Below are 12,387 nucleotides of genomic sequence, written 5' to 3'. Positions count from 1 at the left end.
CAGCTTTACGTCTTCAGTCTTCTTCCATATCGTCACATAGCAGTACATCGTATTTTTTATATTCCTACCTCTCACTGACGTCCTAAGTTTACCTCTAACCCTTATCACATATAGTTAACCACACTTTCACTATTCACACAGTTCGATATTCTTTCCATCCTTCCAAAAAACGGCCTAACATCTCTTCAGCTCTTTATTGACTCAGCCACACGCCTTTCATTTCATCCCATGTATGCATAGCATAATTTCTCCTTTCTCTCACTCCACAGGGTACAGAGTATATTTATATTTTCTTTCTCAATGTAGCCAAATTTTGCTTCCTTTGAATTCGAGTAATATCTTTCTATCTACACACACACACTTAAATATTTTTTTCCATTCTCCCTACACAGTTTTTTCCTTCTTTCGCTTAGTTTTTTTCTGTTCTAATTCTACTCCCCCAATACGTTCACGAGGTTCTTAGGACGTTGCGTTCATTTCTAAAAGAGGTTTCGTAAGATTAGTTTTTTTTTATTGTACTTATTTACGGTTGAGCAATGTTTCGTTTGTCAGATAAACATAGTTATTTGATTTGATCCACCAAGTTTCATCAACATAGAACTGTAAATGATTAAAATTATGATTCTTTACGAAACATAATCTGACGTTAAGGATTGCAAAAATAAACACTTTTGTCAGTTTTACCATGTGGGACTATAAAGTGAAATAGACTGACAGGCGACCCCTATTTCACGGTTCGCTAAAACCACCACACAACCGTCCGGAGCAATCTGTCTCTACGGGCGAACTAAAGTTCCGGTCGTGATTTATTCTTGCCGTCTCCGGTACTGCCATCTGCCGAGGAAAAGTTTTATGTTACCGTGGGTGGCAACCCAGTGAACAGTTGTGTATTTATATATGCGTGTATTTTTAGTGTGTATATGGTTCTTTCTGTATCATATATTCTGTATATGAACACAAGTATGATATTTGTTTGTACAAATCTAAACATATTTCTCATAAATATATCAAATGTATTGCATCTCATTCGTTAGTTGGATCAGAAGGTGTTTTCTTCCTTGTGTTCAACTTTTCGTTGTAATCAGGATTATACAGTTTCAAGGGTTCTTTCGTCGTTTTTACGTGCAATTTTTATAGTTAAACAAATACATTTAAGGAAGTTAAAAAAAAAAAACTGCCACCACCACCACCAACAACAACAACAAACGTGAAGTCCCGTCTGACATTGCCTGATTATTGCAGATGATTCTACAGAACACAGAAACAGCTCTGTGAAACAGTAGCACATCTCTCTTCCTTGACTACTGCTGTGTTTGAACTTGACTATAGAATCAAGACACACGGTAGTGTGTCGTGCGGCCAAAACAACTTGCTGCAGGACAAACTGTGTGTTATTAACAGGAGTGATAGTTTAGCGATTTTCCACCTTCTGTATCTCGGACTGTGTTAATCCAAACTATTATATATTTTCAGTGAATGTGCTCTACTGGGCTCTTACTTCGCATATCAAATTTAAAGATAATCCATTAAGAAATACCTGAGATATAACATCTCCAATTTTGATTGAGTTTCTTCTTTTTTTTTTCTTCGCACCAAAAGAACGGAAATTATTTGATAGAAAACATACTTAACTTTTATGGATTTTTTTTCCAATTTGGTAAAGTGATAGATCTTTTCACCCTACAATTAGGAGTCTCATTTGATGTAAATATAAAGGACATGTGCAAAGTTGTTCAACAAAAACATCTCAGTTATGACTTAAGACGAAAATTTTTGCGCACGCCTACGCAAAAACTCACGTGAGCTAACGATCTAACATTTTTACTACAGCTTTACCTAAGAGTAAAAGTGGGCCGTATTTTGTCATTCGGATTAAAGATGGCTGATTTAGAGCAGCAAATCTATAAAATGAAAGGATGTGCAAATACATAAGTATTGGTTAGGCCAAAAAACTAGATTAGCAGTTTATAGCTTATGTTTTCAAAAGAATCATATGGGTGGAAGGTTATTATTGATTATTCATTAACAACTTTTCAGCACAAATTTACTAAATTTTATGAAATGATCCTAATTAAAGAGTGTTTAGCGTCACGTGATATTAGCTTAAGCAATTAGCATAAATAATTATGCTTGATACGGCTGTACCGATTGCATGGGGGTAATGACAAGAAACTGTTAATCTAAATTCCGTGGCATTCGTATAAAGGAAACTGTTAACGTTGTTTCAGGAAAAACTACCATGATATATTGGAAAAAATCTGGTTGGTTCTGTAAAGTATAGGCTTGTTCCGAATAATAGGGTTGTGATCATAAAGCTAATGTGGTTTACTATCGAGTGTCACTTTCTTACTTGTTGTGGTTTGTTGGTGTGAAAAAAGGTGCAACCAAAAAGGATTGAGTGTGCGACCTAAAGGAATGAAATCAAAATTGGCAGCCCAACTGATAGTTACACTTATAGCATTGATAAGAATTTTACAGCAAATATTCATTCATTAGTTAGCTAGGCCGTGTGTTTTGTTTTACCCATCACCATGCCCCAAGTTGAACAAAAATGTTGCCTCTCATTCACTCAGTTGGTCACTTCGCCTTGCTCTGTGCACAGTCAAAACAAAGTACGATCTTCTTCCTCGCATCATACCCGCGATATAATCGAATTCTGCAAAACTTTGTGTTTTAAAATCTTTTGAACTCCAGTTCTGTAAAGATAAATTCTAATATAATTGTTAGAAAATCATTTGAAATACTGACTGCCTCCAATTCAAGCAAAGTCCGAGAGTGCACAAATCACCCAAACAGTTTCTGCTACATTTGTGGAAAATATATTACAGTTTCACGAAAGAAAAACATCACACTCAAGGTAAAGATAGCTTACTACCACTATATTGGGTGTAAAAATTGGTGACTAAGAAAAACATTGTGTTCCACATGTGTGTTGTACACATCTGGCTTGACACAGTGGCTGAATAAAAAGATAACAAATATGCCATTTGCAGTTCCCATGATATAACGTGTGCCCAAAGATAATCTAACTGACTGTTATTTTTGCATGACTAATGTTTCTGGATATTCAGGCAAAACTAAACAATACATTAAATATCCAGATATTGCATCTGCAATGAAACCAGTACCTCATAATAATGGTCTTACAGTGCCACATCCACCAGCGAATTGGGAAACAGAAGAGTTATTCTGCGAAGAAGACAATGAATCTAGTAACTCTATTCCTATAGAATCTCAACATATACTGCCTCATCTGATTACACAAGAAGAGCTAAATGATCTTATTCGTAACTTGTTTCTATCAAAACAGTATGGGTAACTTCTTGGCTCTCATTTACAGCAATGGAATTTATTAGCTCCAGGAATAAACGTTTCAATTTAATGAAGTCGCCATCAAAGTCTTGCTTCTCACTACAGCATGCAAGATACTTTTTGTTTCTGTATAAATGATAATGCACTAATGGAAGAATTAAGTACTGAACATCATCCGCAAGAATGGAGAAATTTGTACTTTTACACAGTGGGAACACTAAGCCATCAATTTCTGTTGCTCAAACTGTGAACAAGAAAGAAACTACTTGCCAAAGCATGCAGATTACACTTGAGGCCATCATATATGATCACCATAGGTGGAACATATGTGGTGATCTGAAAGTTATTGCACCCCTGCTAGGTCTGCAGAGTGAGTATATCAAACATTGTTACTTTTTGTGTCTCTGGGTCAGCCGAGATGGTAAAAATAATTTCAGTGAGACAAAATTACATATCAGGGAAACAAAGTATCCAATATCAACTTTTAGTGAATCCTTAAAATGTGTTTCTGCCCCAACTTCATATTAAACAAGAACTCGTGAATAATTTTGTACAAGGAGTGAACAAAGATGGTAATAGTTTCAGATACCTGTCTTACAACTTTCCAAAAATCAGTGAAGCAAAAATGAAAGAAGGTATCTTTGTTGGGCCATAGATTCGGGAAGTGCTAAAAGATGAAAATTTTGAAACAGTACTCAATGAAAAGAACTTGCTGCTTGGAAATCATTCAAACTGGTTGTCAAAAATGAAACTATGCTATGATGATTGATGATACGATCGAGAGTTACAGGAACATGGGGTCTAAGTTGTCACTAAAGGTGTGCTTCTTACACTCCCATTTAGACTTCTTTCCAAATGATCTAGGTACAGTGAGCGATGAGCATGATGAGCGCTTCCACCAAGATATTTCTACAATGGAACAGTGATGTTAAGACGATGGAATCCTGCGATGGTGGGAGATTACTGTTCGTTCTTAAAGTGTGGAACTGAGAACATACACAAAAAGCGCAACAGGTCAAGCACATATTTTGTAGTAAAAAAATTTACCACGATGAAAGTTTTGAACATGCCTGAATTTATTTTCAGCGTATAATCTTTTTATGCTCATTACTTTTTAAACTGGTATTGTTATTATGTATTCTTTTTGAACATTCTTAAATGAAATTTCCAATGGATAAATAAAGTTATTAAAGAAAATATTGTTATTTTCACAATATATAAGAATATTTTGAATAAATATGTCCTACTTCAAAAACTAGAGGGGATCCGTTATTTTCAAAATCATTTTTAGAAACAGCATCGTCAAGCTACTCAGAAACAATTGTATTTTTTTTTCTAGTAAGAGAGAAATGTTTTTTTTTATTGCCCGGTGTTAAATAACATTTTTCATCGACTAATGCTGTATATGAAAGTAACTAAACAACAGTAATATAACATTCGTCTTTGAAAAAAGATTGTTCCAATATGGTTTTCCAATAATTCTATAACATTCGTCATCGATTAACACTGTGACTGTAAGGTAATTATGTACCGTTCTTCCTTAACTAAGCTTGTTTGAATGTGACTGTATGTTAATTATAATAATTACATAACATTCTTCCTTCACTAATACTTGTTTGAATATGACTGTACAATAATTTCATAATACTGTTCCTTGAGTAATGTACCTGTTTGAATGTACCTGTTCAATAATGTATAACATTCTTCATTGAATAACACTAGGTTTGAATGTGACTTAACTAACATTGTGTTTAAATGTGACTGTAGAATAATTATGTAACATTGTTTTCTTGATCAATGCTGTGTTTCAGTGTGACCATATAGTAATTATATATCATTCTTCCTTGAATGTGACTGTACCAGTATTTTATAATATTCTTTCTTGACTCATGCTTGTTTGAGTATGTCTGTCCAACAATCGTCCTTCAACAATGCTATATTTGAAAGTATCTGTGCTATAATTATTTTACATTCTTCTTTGAATAATGCTATGTCTGAATATGGGTATATAATAATTATATAACATTCCTCCTTGACTCATGCTTGTTTGAGTATGTCTGTTCAACAATCGTCCTTCAACAAGGCTATATTTGAAAGTATCTGTGCTATAATTATTTTACATTCTTCTTTGAATAATGCTGTGTCTGAATATGGGTATATAATAATTATATAACATTCTTTCTTGACTAATTTAATTTTAATTTTAAATATTATTATTATATAATCATATAACTTTACTAATGCTACGTTTAATGTGGCTGTAGAAAAATTGCATGAAATTCTTATTTCAAAAACACTATGTTTCAATGTGATTATACAATAATTATATAACTTTGTTTCCCCCCTGAATTACGTTGTGTTACAACGTAACTATAGAATAATTATATAACATTCTTCCTTGACTAATGTTTGCTTGGATGTGACTGTACAATGATTATATAACGTCTTCATTGTTGTTTGTTGTTCATCAAAAAGCTACACAATGGTCTACGTGTGCTCTGCCCACCACAGGTATCGAAACCCAATTTTTAGCGTAGTAAACCTTATTACTTACCGTAGAGCCACTGAAGGGCGTGCTTGAACGTGACAGCAGAATAATTACTTAACATTTTTTTCCTGACTAATGATGTGTTTCAAAGTGGTTGTGTAATAATTATATAATATTCTTCTTGACTAATGTTTGTTTGAAGTAAAATGCTACTATATAGAATGTAATTACTTTTATTTTATTCTAATTTGTTGTTAATTATTATTTTTTTCTTATAAAAACTTATTTGTAGTTAGGTTAGAATTATGTTTAGGACTAGGCCAAATCTCTTAACCCGGCCGAATCTCATAAGATATTATTGGATTTACGGCCAATAATACCGTAAACGCCGACAGTATCCAAAAGATGAAATACTGAAGTTTTATCTTTATAAGTAGATACGTAAGAAAATTGTATCTAATTAGCTATATTCTTGACCAGGTTAATTTTTTTTTACTTGCGCTCTAACTACATAACTTACTCCGATCAAAAGTTATTGTCATTAACAGTACCGCCCCCAGTAGCACAGCGGTATGTCTTCGGGTTTACAACGCTGGAAACCTGGTTTCGATACCCGTGATGAGCAGAGCGCAGATAGCCCATTGTGTAACTTTTTGCTTAATTACAAACAAACACACTAACAGTATAATAATAGTATAACATTCTTCCTTGACTAATGTTTAGTTTGAATGTTACTATATAATAATTACATAACACTCTTTCCTGACTGACACAGTGTTTAAACATGATTATAGAATAATTATATAAAATTCTCTCTTGGCTGATGCTTGTTTGAATATGATTGGACAATACTAATGTATCATTCTTCTCTTATAACTTGGTGTTTAAATGTGATTGTATAATACTTTTATAACATTCTTCCACGACTAATGTTTCTTAATGTGTCTGTACGATAATAATTTTACATTATTCACTGAATAATGCTGTTTGAATGTGAATGTATAATAATTATATAATATTTTCCCATAACTAATGCTTCTTTGAATGTGACAGTACAATATTTATTGAACATTTTTCCTTGACTAATGCTTGTTGGAATATGACTGTACAATAATTATATAACATTATTTTTACTAATGTTTTTAATGTGACTGTAAAATAATTATATACCATTCTTTCCTGACTAACGCAGTGTTTGAATGTGACTATATAGTTATAAAATATCATTCATTCTTTACTGACGCTCTGTTAGAAAAATAACTGTAGACCAATTATATAATATTCTTTTTTTTTACTATTTCTTATTTGACTGAGATATATTATATAAAACAATATTTCTTGATTAATGTTTTTGTTGGTGGGAATGTCCAATAATTCCCCTTGATGTAGATTCCTATACGTGGTGAAGGGGTCTCCAAAGGAAGGTTCTGTTTACTTTATCTGGGTTCATAATATCCACCTTCGTGTTTGTTGTGCGTGGCGACACGTGAAGGGGAGGAGAGGATCCTGGTGGTCGAGTGATGTCAGGAACACTGCAACACATTAGTTTGGTCCTGTAAACTAGGGTCTCCAAACCTTTTTGGACAAGGGCCGAGAGGTAGATCTTTTTAGACTTCGCGGGCCGAAAAGATCGTGGTAAAATTAAGTAGGGATGCATACATGATCAGAACACAACCTCACTAATTTATTTCTCATAAGAGCACACATTGAAAATATTTAAGATGCATTAGTGAGAAGCATGAAACTGGTGCTTTTCTGGCCGTATCGCAACTAGATTGGTTTTTGCTCAATTAGTTTATTTTTTGTTTTGCCTCCCAATGGCAAAGCGGTATGTCTGCGGACTTACAACGCTACAAACCGGGTTTCGATACTCGTGGAGGGCTGAGCACAGATAGCCCATTGTGTAGCTTTGTGCTTAACTTCAAACAACAACAGCATTTTTTGTTTTTATAATATTAAAAAAATATATATTATCACTTTAAAAAACTGTTAGCGGGCCGTAGTTTGGAGACCCCTGCTGTACACGGTTAGCCCTTTGTGCCTCCCTTCCCCCAGGGTCAATTGGCTGGTCCTAGTGGCTAGGGTCAAATGAGAACTAGTAGTGGATGTCTCCAACAGGTGTTATAGACATTATTTCTGATGCTGGTGTTTGGATATAGTGCCCCCAAACCCTGACGCGACTATGCTGTCTTTGTTTGACAGTGTAGCGCATTTTTTGTAGGACTCCATGGTTGGTGGAGACAATGAGTACTGAGTACTGTTTTATTTCTAATGAATAATAAAAAATGATTAAAATGAAGTAAAAAGATTAAAGTAAGATAAAAAAAAACATTGATTGGAAAACGACTACACATAGAAGTCTCTTACTGTTCCTGTACCATGCGTTCTAATTCTTCATTCGTTGTCTGACAAAACTTTAAGGCAGATGTTTCCCCTTTTCATCCAAAAGTGATTAGAGGAGCTTGTCAGCTCTCCTAATTCGGTCAAGACACTGTGATTTGGGGACATTTGGTAGAAGCATCCTGAATATAAGATAGCAAGCTTTTCTTGAACCCTGAGTCCACTGAGGAGGTACTTATTCAGGTTCATCCTCTTGCTACTTTAAATTTCTTGAGTGGAGTGATCGTTGAGAGGGACCTGATTAACATCTTCGAGTCGGATATCCTCGTTTGTTTCTTGAGCAAAGAAGTTTCAGGTGTTTGACGTATTTCCAATCTTAAAAATGGAAGTATGCAGCCTACTCAGGTTCTTGTTCCAACATTTACATCTTCACGTCCACCTGTCTCTGTCAAAACAGGTTACCTGAATTGCAGGGTGAGACCCTATATTCCTAAATCTCTCTGATATTTCTGATACCAGTGGTTTGGACACTCTTAAGATATTTTGTTGTGGTACTTTGATCTCTGCTCATTGTGGCGGCAAACGGCACAATAGCTATGAGCTTCAATTGGACTTACATTGTGTTAATTGCAATGGTTACCATCCACCTTACTTTTGATCAAGCCCTAAATGGATAGAGGAGAAAGAGGTACAGAGGTTAAAGATTGTTAACAACATTTTCTTGTTCTGTGGCATTGAAGGTGGTATCCCCTCTTCCAACATGGGCAGATACTGCTGCACTCTGTTCCATTGCTACAGTTGGAGTGCAGAATGATCTTCCATTTCTTCTACAAAGTCTTTTTCTCCTCATGTCGAGGGTCTTCTATCTACAAGTCAACATCTACTCCTGTCTAATCTCTACCAGTGAACGCTTGTGTCCCCCTACATCGCCCCCGAGGTGCAGAACTATCATTCAGTCACGCATTCATTCGTCTGACAGGAACTTGTCCCTTCCACCCATGGAAGGATTCACAGAGGTCCACCTACCTCTTTCTAATCAACAAAAAGGCTCTCCACTGCTTCTCCTGCACCTTTTAAATAAAAATAGCCACTTTGATACAGTGCAACTGTTAAGTTTTCCGTTCTAATTTAGATGACATTAAAGACTTGATGAATATTTATCATCCCAAATATCTCTCCTTACAGGAGATGGTCCTGAGACTTGCCGATGCTGTCACCTTTTGACAGTTTTTCTTATATAGGAAAGACAGATTGTGTGATGGATGGGTTGATAAGGGTGTGGTGCTGCTGGTTGACTAGTAGCTAACCACCATGACTATGCTACTCAGTACACCACTGGAGGCTGTTACCGTCCATGTCTCAGTTAATCATACCATCACTATTTGTTCCTTCTATCTGTAGCCAGAAGAGGACCTTAGTGATCTTAATTCTGGGAGATTTTAGTAGATACAATCCACTCTGACGTAGTACTGATGTTGATGAAAGTGGTCGCCCCGTGAAGTGTATGCTCTCAGATCACAACCTTTCTATCATCAATACTGGATCATATACATATTTTCACTTCCAAAGCCAGTCTTTTACTGCCATTGATTTAACCATTTGTTCTCTTTCCCTTCTTCCTTGTTTTCCATGAAGGATGTACAATGACCCAGGGAGCAGTGACAATTTCTCCATCATTCTGAAGTAAATCAACCACAATTGATGTCATCTGATTCATGTGTCATGGTGGATGCTGGCGTGAGCTGACTGGCTCTCTTCCACCACTCTCTCGTAGCTTGTTTCTGCTGTTGTTAACCTCTCCTCTATTAATTAACGAGTTCGTGGAGGCAGTAGCTGATTGTATTGCCCTGGTAGCTTCTCATACTATCTTTAAAACTTTGACACTTTTACCATAATATTCTTGTCCATGGTGAACTCCATGACTGTCAACAGGCACGGAAGGCTCAGAAATGGTCCATAGATATCCTTCACAGATATCACACTCTGCACATGACCTTCCATGTTCATTCCTGAGAGGTGAGACATTGAAGCCAGAAAGAATTTTCAAATAAGTTTACTTCCAGCGTTTCTTTGACCACCAGTTCCAAAGTCGTTTTGGACCAGATTGGAAAGGTGAATGAGAAGTTTTACCTCTCATGCTCTGACGATCCTGCTTTCCAATGACCACGAGGTTGCTGATTTACAGATTATTGTCAACAACCTTGGGAATTGTTTTTCTTGTCTTTCTAGCACTTTCACCTCTTCCCCTTAACTACGTGTCAGTTTGGCATCTTACCAAAATATCATTCATATGGGTTATGTGGCCATTTACCCACTTCTATTTTAAATGTCTTGACAGGTTATTCCAAGTCTATGTGAGATCAGCATTGTCCAGATTTCTTCACACAGGAACTTGAAGTCCCTCAGGTCTGTGTCTTGTGTGTTACGCTTTTCAGTATTAATATCAATGGTATCACAACTTTCTCTTACAGTTTCAAACAACATCTATGTCGATGACTTTCAAATTTCCTATTGATCATCGAATATGTGATTTATTGAACAGCATCTTAAGAGTGCTCTCATTTTCTTTTTGGGGTAGACCACAGCAAACGGTTTCATATTCTCGTTATTGAAAACCGTTTGTAAACATTTTTACTACATGATCATTTCAAAGTTTGTACATTTAGTCCTTGAACCTCCATTTTACCTCAGACGTTTGCAACTTTTTTTTACAGTATGCTGCAAAACTCCTATCTTTACCACAACATTCCACCTGGTATTGTGTCTTCAAGTCTTGATAGGCTGTGATTTTTGCAAATAGACGATCTGCTACTCTTATATTTGGCCTTTATATCATGGTATGATTGACTGTAATAGGTCTGACATTGAATGATGGTGCTTAATCTAATGATTAGCCCATCCCACCATGGCAAGCCATCCACACTTGTGATCATTCTTTGAGTCATCTGAAGAGGTTGGATACTCCTGATTGGAAGTACTGTTTTATCCTTAAGGAACATCTTTTGACCTACTCTTCTGTTTCCATTTTATGAATGATTTGAAATCTCATGACTCTGTTATATGGCATTTCGTTAACCTTAGATCATGTTGAAGCTAAGCATTGCACCAACTACATGATCTATACAGACTCGCTTAGTTCTTGTAAGCCATGGAATCGCTTAATGTGATTTCTCACCCAACATTCTTAAACATTCAGAAAATGTTGGCTCATATTTTGTTGTCATTCATCCTTATTCCGTTTTTCTAGATTCCCGGTCATGTTGGTATTCGTGGGAAGGAGCTAAATCCGTCTGTTGTCACAGCCTTGCCTGTCCCTTATGTGGACTTCAGGCCAACCATATGGGCGAAGCTTCACGACAATTGGTAGTAAATTAGGATGAACAACATCACAACAAACGTTTTCAGATAAAGCCTATGGTTGTTGTCTGGTCGTCTCAATATACATATGAATTGGATAGAGGAAGTTGTTTTGTCTAGGCTCCACATTGGCCACACTTTTATTACTCATCGATTTTTTTACAAAGGACTGACCTGAAAATTTAAAGCCTTTGGGATACTCAAGTAACAATTCCCCACATTATAATTTTGTGCCGTCGCTACGATTGCCAGCGGCGGCATTATTTGACTCATATTTTATTTCGTGGATTACCTTTGACGTTGGACAATTTCATTAGCGATGGTGACAATGATTAGATTGACTGTGTTTTTAGTTTTTTACGGGCCATTGTTCTTTTTACTTCTTTATAATTTTTAATATTGTTTTTACATGAAAACATAACTTGACCTTTCTGTGTTTGAATGTCGCTGTAAAATATTTATATAACAGCTTTTTTTACTATTGCTTGTTTGAATGAGATTGTGTAATAATTGCAAAACAATTTTCATTGACTAATGCTAGTTTAAAGGGGCTAGACAATAATATTGAACATTCTTCCTTTACTGATTTGTGTTATTAATGTGACTGCAGAATAATTACATACTACTCTTTTCTGACTAACCTAGCGTTAGAAGTTCACTTTAGACTAATGATATAACATTCTTTCTTAATTAATGCTTGTTTGGAAGTGGTTGTACAATAATAACATATCACCCTTCCTTACTAATGCTTGTTTGAATGTGACTGGGAAAAAATATTTAATACTCTTCCTTGACTAATATTTAATTTGTTTGTGACTGTAAACAATTACGTAATATTCTTCCTTCACTAATGTTTGTCTGAATTTGACTGCAAAAAAATTATATAACAA

This window comes from Limulus polyphemus, unplaced genomic scaffold (genome assembly GCF_000517525.1).
Source record: "Limulus polyphemus unplaced genomic scaffold, Limulus_polyphemus-2.1.2 Scaffold2667, whole genome shotgun sequence".
In the NCBI taxonomy this organism is placed as follows: domain Eukaryota; kingdom Metazoa; phylum Arthropoda; class Merostomata; order Xiphosura; family Limulidae; genus Limulus; species Limulus polyphemus.
The sequence above is the reverse complement of the archived record's forward strand: the minus strand, read 5'-3'. Positions refer to the sequence as shown.